Genomic DNA, 9,816 nt, shown 5'->3' with positions numbered 1-9,816 from the left:
GGACAAGCTTGTCTAAATATCCATAATGAACAGAAACTGTAGATTTAAAGTGTCTGTCTAGCCATGTCTAGCCATCCCAAGGTTCAAGCTCATATGCAGTGTCAGGCTCCGCTGCACGGTATTTTCTCACTATACCGCAGTGGAAGGGAGATTTGAACCCTTGTGAAAGGGTTAATGAAAGAGATTCTAGGAGAGCGTATATCTATTGAATCTAACCAACCATGGGAAGATCCTCGAAACTTGTTATGGACACACTCCGGACTAACCTTTTTTTCCATGTAAACAATAAAACTTTTCATATTTTTCGTTTTCATCTGTGTGATAACGAGATTGTTGGCACCACGGATGTGAGCGGCGAATAGTTGGCAATATAGACCTCCAGGAGGTACAAACAGATGCGAACCTAACTCCATCAGTATATGTATCAAGACAATTAGCTATTAACCTCAACAGATCCTCTGGAAGCTCCGACCAGCCCGACGCCATTTACACTGAAAAGGACACCGGTTGTTCTTCAATAATACTCAATAATGTAATAATGTAGATACAACAATTCAATAATACTCCTCTTAAATTTTCCATAAGCGGCGAACAGAATATTTTCAAAATGGTCCATCTCATCCACCTTAGCATTGCTCATCCTACTCAAAGTTTCAAACCCTTTTGCAGTCTCTACAAAAACCTAATAGAAACACTAAAATTATGATTCAAGAGGATGCTAATGTCGACCAAACCCCAAATGAGGTTCAAGAGGATGCATTACAACAATCTACAATTCATGAGTGCAAACAGAGGTCCATTTGGCAGTTTTACAAGCCTTCATTGAACATCTTGGACCAACTATAACATATAAGAAGACAAGACACAACAACAACATACCTAGTGAAATCCAACAAATGGGATCTGAGAAGGGTAGAGTGTACACAGAACTTACCCAACCTAGTGGAGGTAGAGAGGCTATTTCTAAAAGACAAGATACTGCTTATAACTAACAAACTATAGTTTGTGCAGAATAAGTGGAGCACCATATTGGGGTTGCGTAGTTATTATGGATTGTGGAGCATTTGTATAAGATGGACACAGTTCGAATGAGAAGCATTGTAGGATCATAGCCAGAGCCATCTTTTCTTCTATCATGGCAAAATTTTGACCAACGCATATTCTGGGACCATAGCCAAATGGAAGAAATGTGAATTGACCCTTTGTTGCACTTGAGACTCCATCTTTGAATCTCGCTGGTTTGAACATCTTTGCATCTTCGCCCCATATCTCTTCATCAAGGTGCAGTAAGATCACTGGTAAGGAGAGTAGCACACCTGCTGGTAGAGATAGATCTCCTAATACAGTGTCTTCATTAGGTTGTCGACTAAGTGTCCCTAGTGGTGGGTATAGCCTTAAAGACTCGTATAAGATCATTTTCACCTGCAACAAAAGGTTCTCCTCCATAATTACATATATCATAAAAATAGACTACAAATTTACCAAGTCCTGGTGGGAGTTAGCAGGTACGCGGTGGAAATTGGAAAATAACATGAAAGAGACTTGACATAAGCTTAAACCTTGTCCCGAACCCTTTCCTATCTACTATGTACTTATCTAGCTTGCGACTAATCTGCATATAAGAAAGCTACTGTTCATCCTCCCTTCTTGAAGGGCGAGTTATCTCTGAAGTTCAGACGCACCCACTGCCAATATATTGTACCTACCTCTGCTCATGCTAATATGGAGTCCATGATACAAGACAAACAAGGAGAACACGAAACACACTCCAAATCAGTCCACTAATCTTAAGGATCCGAGGACCTTTTTGGAGACCACTCTCGGATTCGCTACCAACAAGAAGAATACAAGATTCAATGATGTATATAACACCCAAAACAGCATCAACACGTGAAGAACAAGAGGATTACAATAATAATAACCAACGGTTTAAACAACACAAGAAACAACAACAAAAGATTACACTAAACAAAGGGATAGAAAGATAGACTACATGAAGGCATAATCTTAAGAACCCAAGAGCATATTCCACTCTTGGACCCTGAACACTACACACTACAATTCACCTATCTCTTACGTGGCACAAGAGGGACCTCAATCTCCCAAGCATTCAACGTTTCCAAGCTTGAATCCAACATGAGTGATTCCACACTCAAGTTGAAATCCCTAGTTACAATGTTTGGCCATAGGGGCCCTTCTCACAAGAGAGAAATGTCTAAGTGTCTATAACTTTCAATATTCATCAAAAACTAAGACTAAAAACCCTAAGAGGTTCTATGTATAGTGTATTACAAAATAGAATAAAAAATGACCACAATACCCTCAAGGGTGAGATGTCCATCAAGTGTAACTTAGGGGTTGTTTTTAGTGCATTTAGGCCCTCTTTTACACTTCACTTGTGCACTTCCTTGGACGGATTCAATATGCACTCGTTCTCGTCCATCCTCGTGGTCGTACTCATATCAGTCCACAATTATCAAGAAAACATGGCAATAAAGGTGCTTCCATATCGGCAACATGATAGTATTTAGTCTAGTAATAGGTATCACACTTAGCACACATTGTTTTCTAATTAAGGGACCGCGTAATGGCAATAACAACCAGACAAAATCGAGGGCTGAGATGTTGAACCAACAAGAAGACATACAATTTTTAGATGATTCAATCCATCGAAATCTGGTTTCCGACTCCCAAAGACTTGCAACACCTCTTCTCTGGCCCGTGCTTGCCAATCCTGATGCCTGCTCAACAAAATTAGAGTTCATACAAGAAACACCGACGTAGTTTCTTGGCCAGCAAAATAGAACAACTTGCACTCTTGAATTACTTCTTCAATGCTCAGTCCAAAATCCTTGTCTCTATGCTGTTCGATTTCTTTAAAATTAGATTCCAGCAATATACCAAGTAGATCCTCATTATTCGCCTCTCCTGCTTTCATTGCCTTCATTCTTTTATCAATGATACCTCTAATCGAGGCATGAACATCTCTCTCAATTTCCTTCATTCTTCTGTTCCTCTTTGTTGGCAAAAACCTATGAAATAGTTCAATAAACAAGAAATCCAAAGAGGGACAGAGACATCCATGAATGCATGATACAAATAAGAGCAAGAGTTAATCATGTTGCACTTCTCAATGAATTTGGTAAAGGAGTACTAAGGCTATTGTTTAAGTAAATAATTTACCTCCACCCCGGGATATAAACCGATCGTATAACTTCCATGAAATGCTGAGCTTGTTCCTTTCGAAGTTCAAATATTCTTCTACCTTCTTCATAGCTACTGCCAAAAGCTGTCCGAGAAATCACATCACTAGTCAATTGTTGAAGGTGAGGCCATACATCTATCTCGTGTGGGCCTTCAACTGAAACAGTGTTTTCCCATTTGCTTATCATCTCGGTACAACTCAAGCAAAAAGCTGGAAGCATGTGCTGTTTACGAAACAGTTAAGAGAGGAGACTCAACAATGAGACACTTCTTCAAAATGTTTTTTGACTGTAATCAGGAACACAAGATGCAAGCAAAGAGGTCAAACAAGAACTGCAATCAAGTGCAAGAATCTGTCGTAAAGGAAATGGATGACCTAAACAGAATGCATTGTAGTTACAAACCTTTAGCTTATCCAGATGGAAGGCGAGATTGATGATTTTTCTGTGTTTGGCCCATTTGTCTCCCTCCTGGCTTACAAGTCCTTGTGCCAGTAACTTGGCTAATGGATTTGAGTGAGGCTTTTGATAAAGATAGTTTTTGCTGAATACTTCCTTTATAAGCTCAGGGTCCATGATGAACACCTGTGGTCTTGGACCCAACCATATAAACGATTTCTTTCCTGCAAGCAGATGATTCCTTATTAACTTCCAAAATTGAAACTAACACGGCTTTTGAGCAGTGACAATTCAGGATTTTCACTGAGGAGGTTTGAAAATAAAATGTAGTGTCTAACTTGGAACGACAAGGTGAATTTTGAACCCCTTAAATCTCTGAGCCAATCTCTAGCCTTGTATCTAGGCCCTAGGGGATTCAAAATCTATATATGCACATAAAAAGTACGTTATATATACAGCATAATTTCTTGCCAAGGGAGTTTGGGTGAACACCCTCCCACTCTCCTAGATCCCCCCGAGTTAATCAACTTCTAGTGCCTAATAACAAGCTGCAGAGTGGTGGGGGTTGGGTGGGGGGAGGGGGGAAGGGAGGGGATTGAGTTGGGGATTTCAAGCTATAGTACTATATATATCCAACTCCATCAACTAATGTGGTGTTTGACTGAGATTTTGCTGCAATATTTGAGTAGCACCGAAAGGTGAAAAAAGCAATATTTTGACAGAAACAGTATTGGAACCTTAGACAGCACAAATTACTGTCAAAGCATTTGTCAGATTGTTTAGCCACACATAATTACTACTCTACAGAAGTACGTTTACCAAAAAACACTTACAACAAGAAGCACTTTTTAAATAAGTAGATTCTAAACGCTTGGTCAAACATGCTATATATGCCAGAAAGGTACATAACAAAGGAGATTAACAGAGGGATGAACAAATTTAAATCTTGAAACAACTCCTATCCAACTCAACAACAACATATCCAATACAGTGTCACAAGTAGTGGGATCTGGAGAGGGTAGACGCACGCAGACGTTATCCAACTCATTTGAAGACATTCATTAGAGAAAGATTTATTCATACCATACTTCTTGATGATCTCAAGAAAGAAGGGCACCAATCTTGGTGCTATATTATCATCTGACAAACTCATAGGCTTGGACATAGCTTCCTTAACCATCCCAGAAAGGTCTTTGATATCCCCATACAACATCCTATAGGAATTTCCCTTCAATCCTTGTTGTCTCAGTAACTTCTCCAACTTTTTTGGTCTCAACCAAACCCAATTCATCACTCTCCATAGACACACCAATAGAACACTTACTATGGTAACACAAGTTGATATTACTATAAAGTGAACACTGTCCATTTTCACTTTCTATTTTGTGTCTAGTATCAGTATGAACTATGCTACTTAGACTTTCAGTTCTTTCTTTTTTTTTCAGGCCTTCCTTATTTTATTTTTATACAATATTAGTTGCAAGGTCGTCATCAATGATGCGTAAACATGAGAAATTGGGTTAAGGGTATGAACACGTAATTGAATCTCCTTCATTTCAATTTTTTTATCTACTTTTTCAGTAATTCTTTAATTTTATTTTTTTCACATGACATAATTAACAATCATTTTAATACATCTTACATATCTTTATTTCAAGATTATAAGATTCAAATTTTTTCTTCTTACTTTTATGTTAAATTAAAATGGATTAATAGTAAATATTTATCCGACAGGCATACAGGAGATCACGCATTTTTACAAATTTTGTTCTTTTTCTACTTTCCAGTATGGGCACTGATAGAATGACCTTTATTTTCTAAGAAGACACGATTATCAGTGGGCCCGTTTTAAATTTTTTATTTAATTTTGTAAAAGACCTTTCCATGCTCTGTTTATATTGAATTGTTTTGGTATAATAAATAAACTCTATCTTTTAACTTGATCTCAGTTAATTTTTATGTCTTTTAATTTTGAGTCATAAATAGGTACTTAAATTATCATAAAATTAAATCAATAGCCACACATTTTTATATCATAATATTTTAAGTTGAGGAAATTGAATTATGATTCGTTATTAGCTCACTTTATCCAAGCCCATCTTAATCCAATCAAACTTTAGATATGATTGAATCATTTTGATCCGTCCATCTTCAGTCCAAATGGCCCATTTTGCCACCCTTAGAGCCTATAATTTTTGTGCCAACAACGAAAATCCAAGGGTTCGGGTATAAGTAACGCAATTGACGATTTCAAAAGTCACAAAATCAAATTTGTTTACTTACACAAACATCCCTTTAAAAGGGCTGTTTTTTAAGTGTCGCTTTTCAAATGAATTTTTGCTCTTTATCCATCGTCCATCAAATTTATGCCTAGGGGGGATATAGCTCTCTAAGGGCAAAAGTCATATGGAGCATAATTTATAAGAAATTATGATGTGAAAATATAAAATTAAAGACTAGCACAAAATAAGAACAAAAGGATAAATAAGTCAGGAAAATTTTAAGACTTTTTTAATACATCAAGAGATATTTTTGACCCTTCCGAACATTAATGGGAAAAAATCTCAAATCCCAAAAAAGGAATTGATCATGAATCCTTTTTGTTACTTTTTTGCTTTTTATGCACATATTTGATTGTAGTAGGGGAAATTTTAGTAGCTTAGTTGGTTAGTTATCTGAACCCTCACCTTGTTGGTGAGGGTTCGATCGCTTGTAGTATTAAACTAACTTGGAAAAATAGAATTTTGTACAGAACTATTGTACTACCATTACAATTTAGTTATCGTTAATTTACACAATTTGGATTAGTTACATTTAGCTTAATCATTTTCTATGTATGAAATAAGTTGCATAACATGTTTCAATAAGCAATAAAAGCAGAAAGTAAAAACATAATGTTTTTATGTGGAAAACATCCAACTCACAAAAGGTGTAAAAAGCCTTTATTTAGGGACCTGCTCAATCGAACGTATTTGTCATATGTTCTTGTTGCACTTGAGTCTTTATTTAATGATTTTAGCGCTCAAACATATTTTCTTGTAAAGTTGTTGTAGGTCTTTTCTTGGTTTTATTAATTATTCAATGTTTGGTCAGCTAGAGTTAGTTGACAATTAGGATAGAGTTAGTCTGTATATCAAAGTGAGTAGAGTTAGTCAAACTGAGTAGAGTTGGTCATTGAAACAGGTAGCTTGTGGAGTTTAATCAGTGTAATTGTTAGTCTGTATATCAAAGCCATTTAGGATTAGGAGTTTAATCAGTGTAATTGTGGAGTCTGTATTCAATGTTGATTGAAGATAGTGAAATAGTTGAAAATCCTACAAGGTAGGTCGTGGTTTTACTGATTTGAGCAAGGATGTTTCTATGTAAATATTATGTCTTTAACAACAACTCCACAACAAACCCAATATATTCCCACATAGTGGGGTCTGGGGAGGGTAGAATGTACGCAGTCCATACCACTACCTCCGAAGAAGTACAGAGTTGTTTCCGATAGACCCCCCCCGCTTAGGACACAATGACAGTAAATAAAATCGCCATATAACAAGAAACAAGGTATAATAAAGAGATACACCACCCACAAGGAAATACTATATACGAATAAATCAAAGGCACACACACACCCCAACTCACCTAACTAAAAGCTCCAACCTATGTACAAAGCCCTACGACTACTAGCCACGCTACCCCAAAGTATTTCTAGCCACTGCCTATGACTCATCCACACACATTAGCCCTCTATCTTAATATGCGTCCTCCAAACCTTCCTATCTAGGGTCATGTCCCCAGTAAGCTGTAATTGCTCCATGTCACATCTAATCACCTCTTTCCAGTAATTCTTTGGCCTACCCCTATCCCGCCTGAAACCATCCAAGGCCAACCTCACATACCTACCAACAGGGGCATCAGTGCCCCTCCTCATCACATGCCCAAACCATCTCAACCTCACTTCCCGCATCTTGTCTTCCACCGACGCAACCCCACCTTCTCTCGTATAATCTCATTCCAAACCCTATCACCCCTAGTAAGTCCACACATCCACCGCAACATCCTCATCTCCATCACCTTCAACTTTTGAATGTGAGAGTTCTAAACAAGCCAAAACTCTGCTTCATACATTATGGCCGGACGAATTACAGCTCCATAGAATTTTCCTTTTAACTAGGGAGGCACCTTCTTGTCATACAAAACCCCTGAGGCGAGCCTCCACTTCATTCATCCTGCCCCAATACTATGAGAGGCATCCTCATCAATCTCTCTATTCCCTTGAATCATAGCTCCAAGATACTTAAAATTACCCCTCTTACAAACCACCTGAGAATCCAACTTCACTACCACCTCGTCCTTTTGTCTCAAGTCATTAAACTTGCATTCCAAGTACTCCATTCTGGTCCTACTCAACCTGAACCCTTTAGACTTCAGGGTTTGTCTATAAACTTCCAATTTATCATTAATACCTCCCCGCATCTCATCAATCAAATTAAGTTTTTTTTATTTGTCTTAATTATTACTACAAACAGTGTTTAGGGACTTTGGTTCCTAGTCTGGTGGGTAACCCTTACGTTCCTTCAATTGATATCAGAGAAGGTTATTCCTAAATGATTAACACCTAGAAAGGATCATCTTAAATGGATGCACCACCTAATCTAGAAGAAGGGCAATCTACTACTAGATCACCCAGGTTTAATGACCAATACTATGAGTGGTGGAAAATGCGCATGCATGACTTTATCCTGGCTGAGGATATCGAAATGTGGGATGTGATTCTTGATGGAACTTATGTTCCTATGAAACCTGTCAAGGTTGGAGAAGTCACCTCAACAGTTCCTAAAACAAGAAAGGAGTTTGATGAAGCAGACAGAAAGAAAATTAAGAAAAACTTTGAAGACAAGAAACTTCTTGTTTGTGGTATTAGACCTGATGAATACAACAAGATCTCAGCATGTGAATCAGATAAGGAGATCTGAGAGTGTTTGCAAACTGCTCACAAGGGTACAAGTCAAGTTAAGGAGTCAAAAGTCGACATCTTAACTACTCAATATGAGGCCTTTAGCATGAAGAAATGTGAGTTAATCTAAGAGATACATACCAGGTTCACAGCAATCACAAATGAGGCATACTGCCTTGGTGAGGTGATCAGGCCTACCAAATAAGTTCGAAAAATTCTCAACATCTTACTAAAATCGTGAGAGAGTAAAGTTGATGTTATTAATGAGGCTAGAGATCTTAAAGCCCTAACCACGGATAAATTGATTGGAAACTTGAAGATCCATGAACTCAAGAGGCAACAAGATAAGGGAACAAGCGAACAAAAGAAGGACAGGAATCTGTCCTTGAAATCTACAAATGAAGAATCAAGTGAAGAGGATGAATACACTTCTTACATCACTAAAATATTTCTCAAAATTGTACGAAGGATTGGAGGATTTCCTAACACAAGAAATTTAGCAGGGATACCAGTGCTATTGACTTGTATCACAAATGTAGGAAGCCTGGCCATCTCATCAAAGATTGTTCTCTCCATAAAGTTGAATACAAGTTGTATATCAAGACTGGTGGTGACAGATAAAAGAAGAAGGATCGGATCCCTGAAAGATTCTACAGAAGAGTTGTAGCTGATAAAGTTGTGAAGCAAGCACTTGCAGCTTGGGGAGATTCCTCCAATGAATCTGAGGCATCAAAAAGACTAGAGGATGCTTCAATGATGGTGATTAAAGATGATGACCAAATCTATGATTCTTTTTTTTTTCTAATGGCAAAATTTGAATATGAAGATGATGACAAGGTAGCTATTCTGGACATTAAAGATAATCTCAAGGATTACACACTTAAGGAGCTGAAATCTCTTATTACAACTGTTTTAATTGAGTTTTTGTGTGATCTTACCAAAGAAAATGACATTTTAAATAAAAGTATTGATGAATTTGACGTAGAAAAAATTGAGTTGTTTGAACAATATGCTAAATGAGAAACGTATAAAAAATAGCCAAGTCTGATGAAAAAGGAAAGGGTGAAGATAGCAGGCTTCAGTTTGAGCTTGAGGAGAAACTATCCAAGGATCAACTGGACCTAACTATCTTCTTGGAATCAAGGTTGAGCTTGAAAAATCTCTTAAATGGACCACTCTTTGGTTCTAACTAATCTCACATGTCAAAGATCAAATGATGGAGTGGGTCTTGGCTTTCATAAACCAAATTCTCCATATAATCCTCGTAGA

At 37.5% G+C, this 9,816-nt stretch overlaps 1 pseudogene; it reads right to left on the bottom strand.

The window, feature by feature from the left end:
• Positions 1 to 485: 485 nt before the first annotated feature.
• On the bottom strand, positions 486 to 5,135 carry LOC107878443 (annotated as a pseudogene).
• Between the last annotated feature and the right edge of the window lie 4,681 nt (positions 5,136 to 9,816).

The sequence above is a fragment of the Capsicum annuum genome, chromosome 7 (assembly GCF_002878395.1).
Source record: "Capsicum annuum cultivar UCD-10X-F1 chromosome 7, UCD10Xv1.1, whole genome shotgun sequence".
In the NCBI taxonomy this organism is placed as follows: Eukaryota; Viridiplantae; Streptophyta; class Magnoliopsida; order Solanales; family Solanaceae; genus Capsicum; species Capsicum annuum.
The sequence above is the reverse complement of the archived record's forward strand: the minus strand, read 5'-3'. Positions and strand labels throughout refer to the sequence as shown.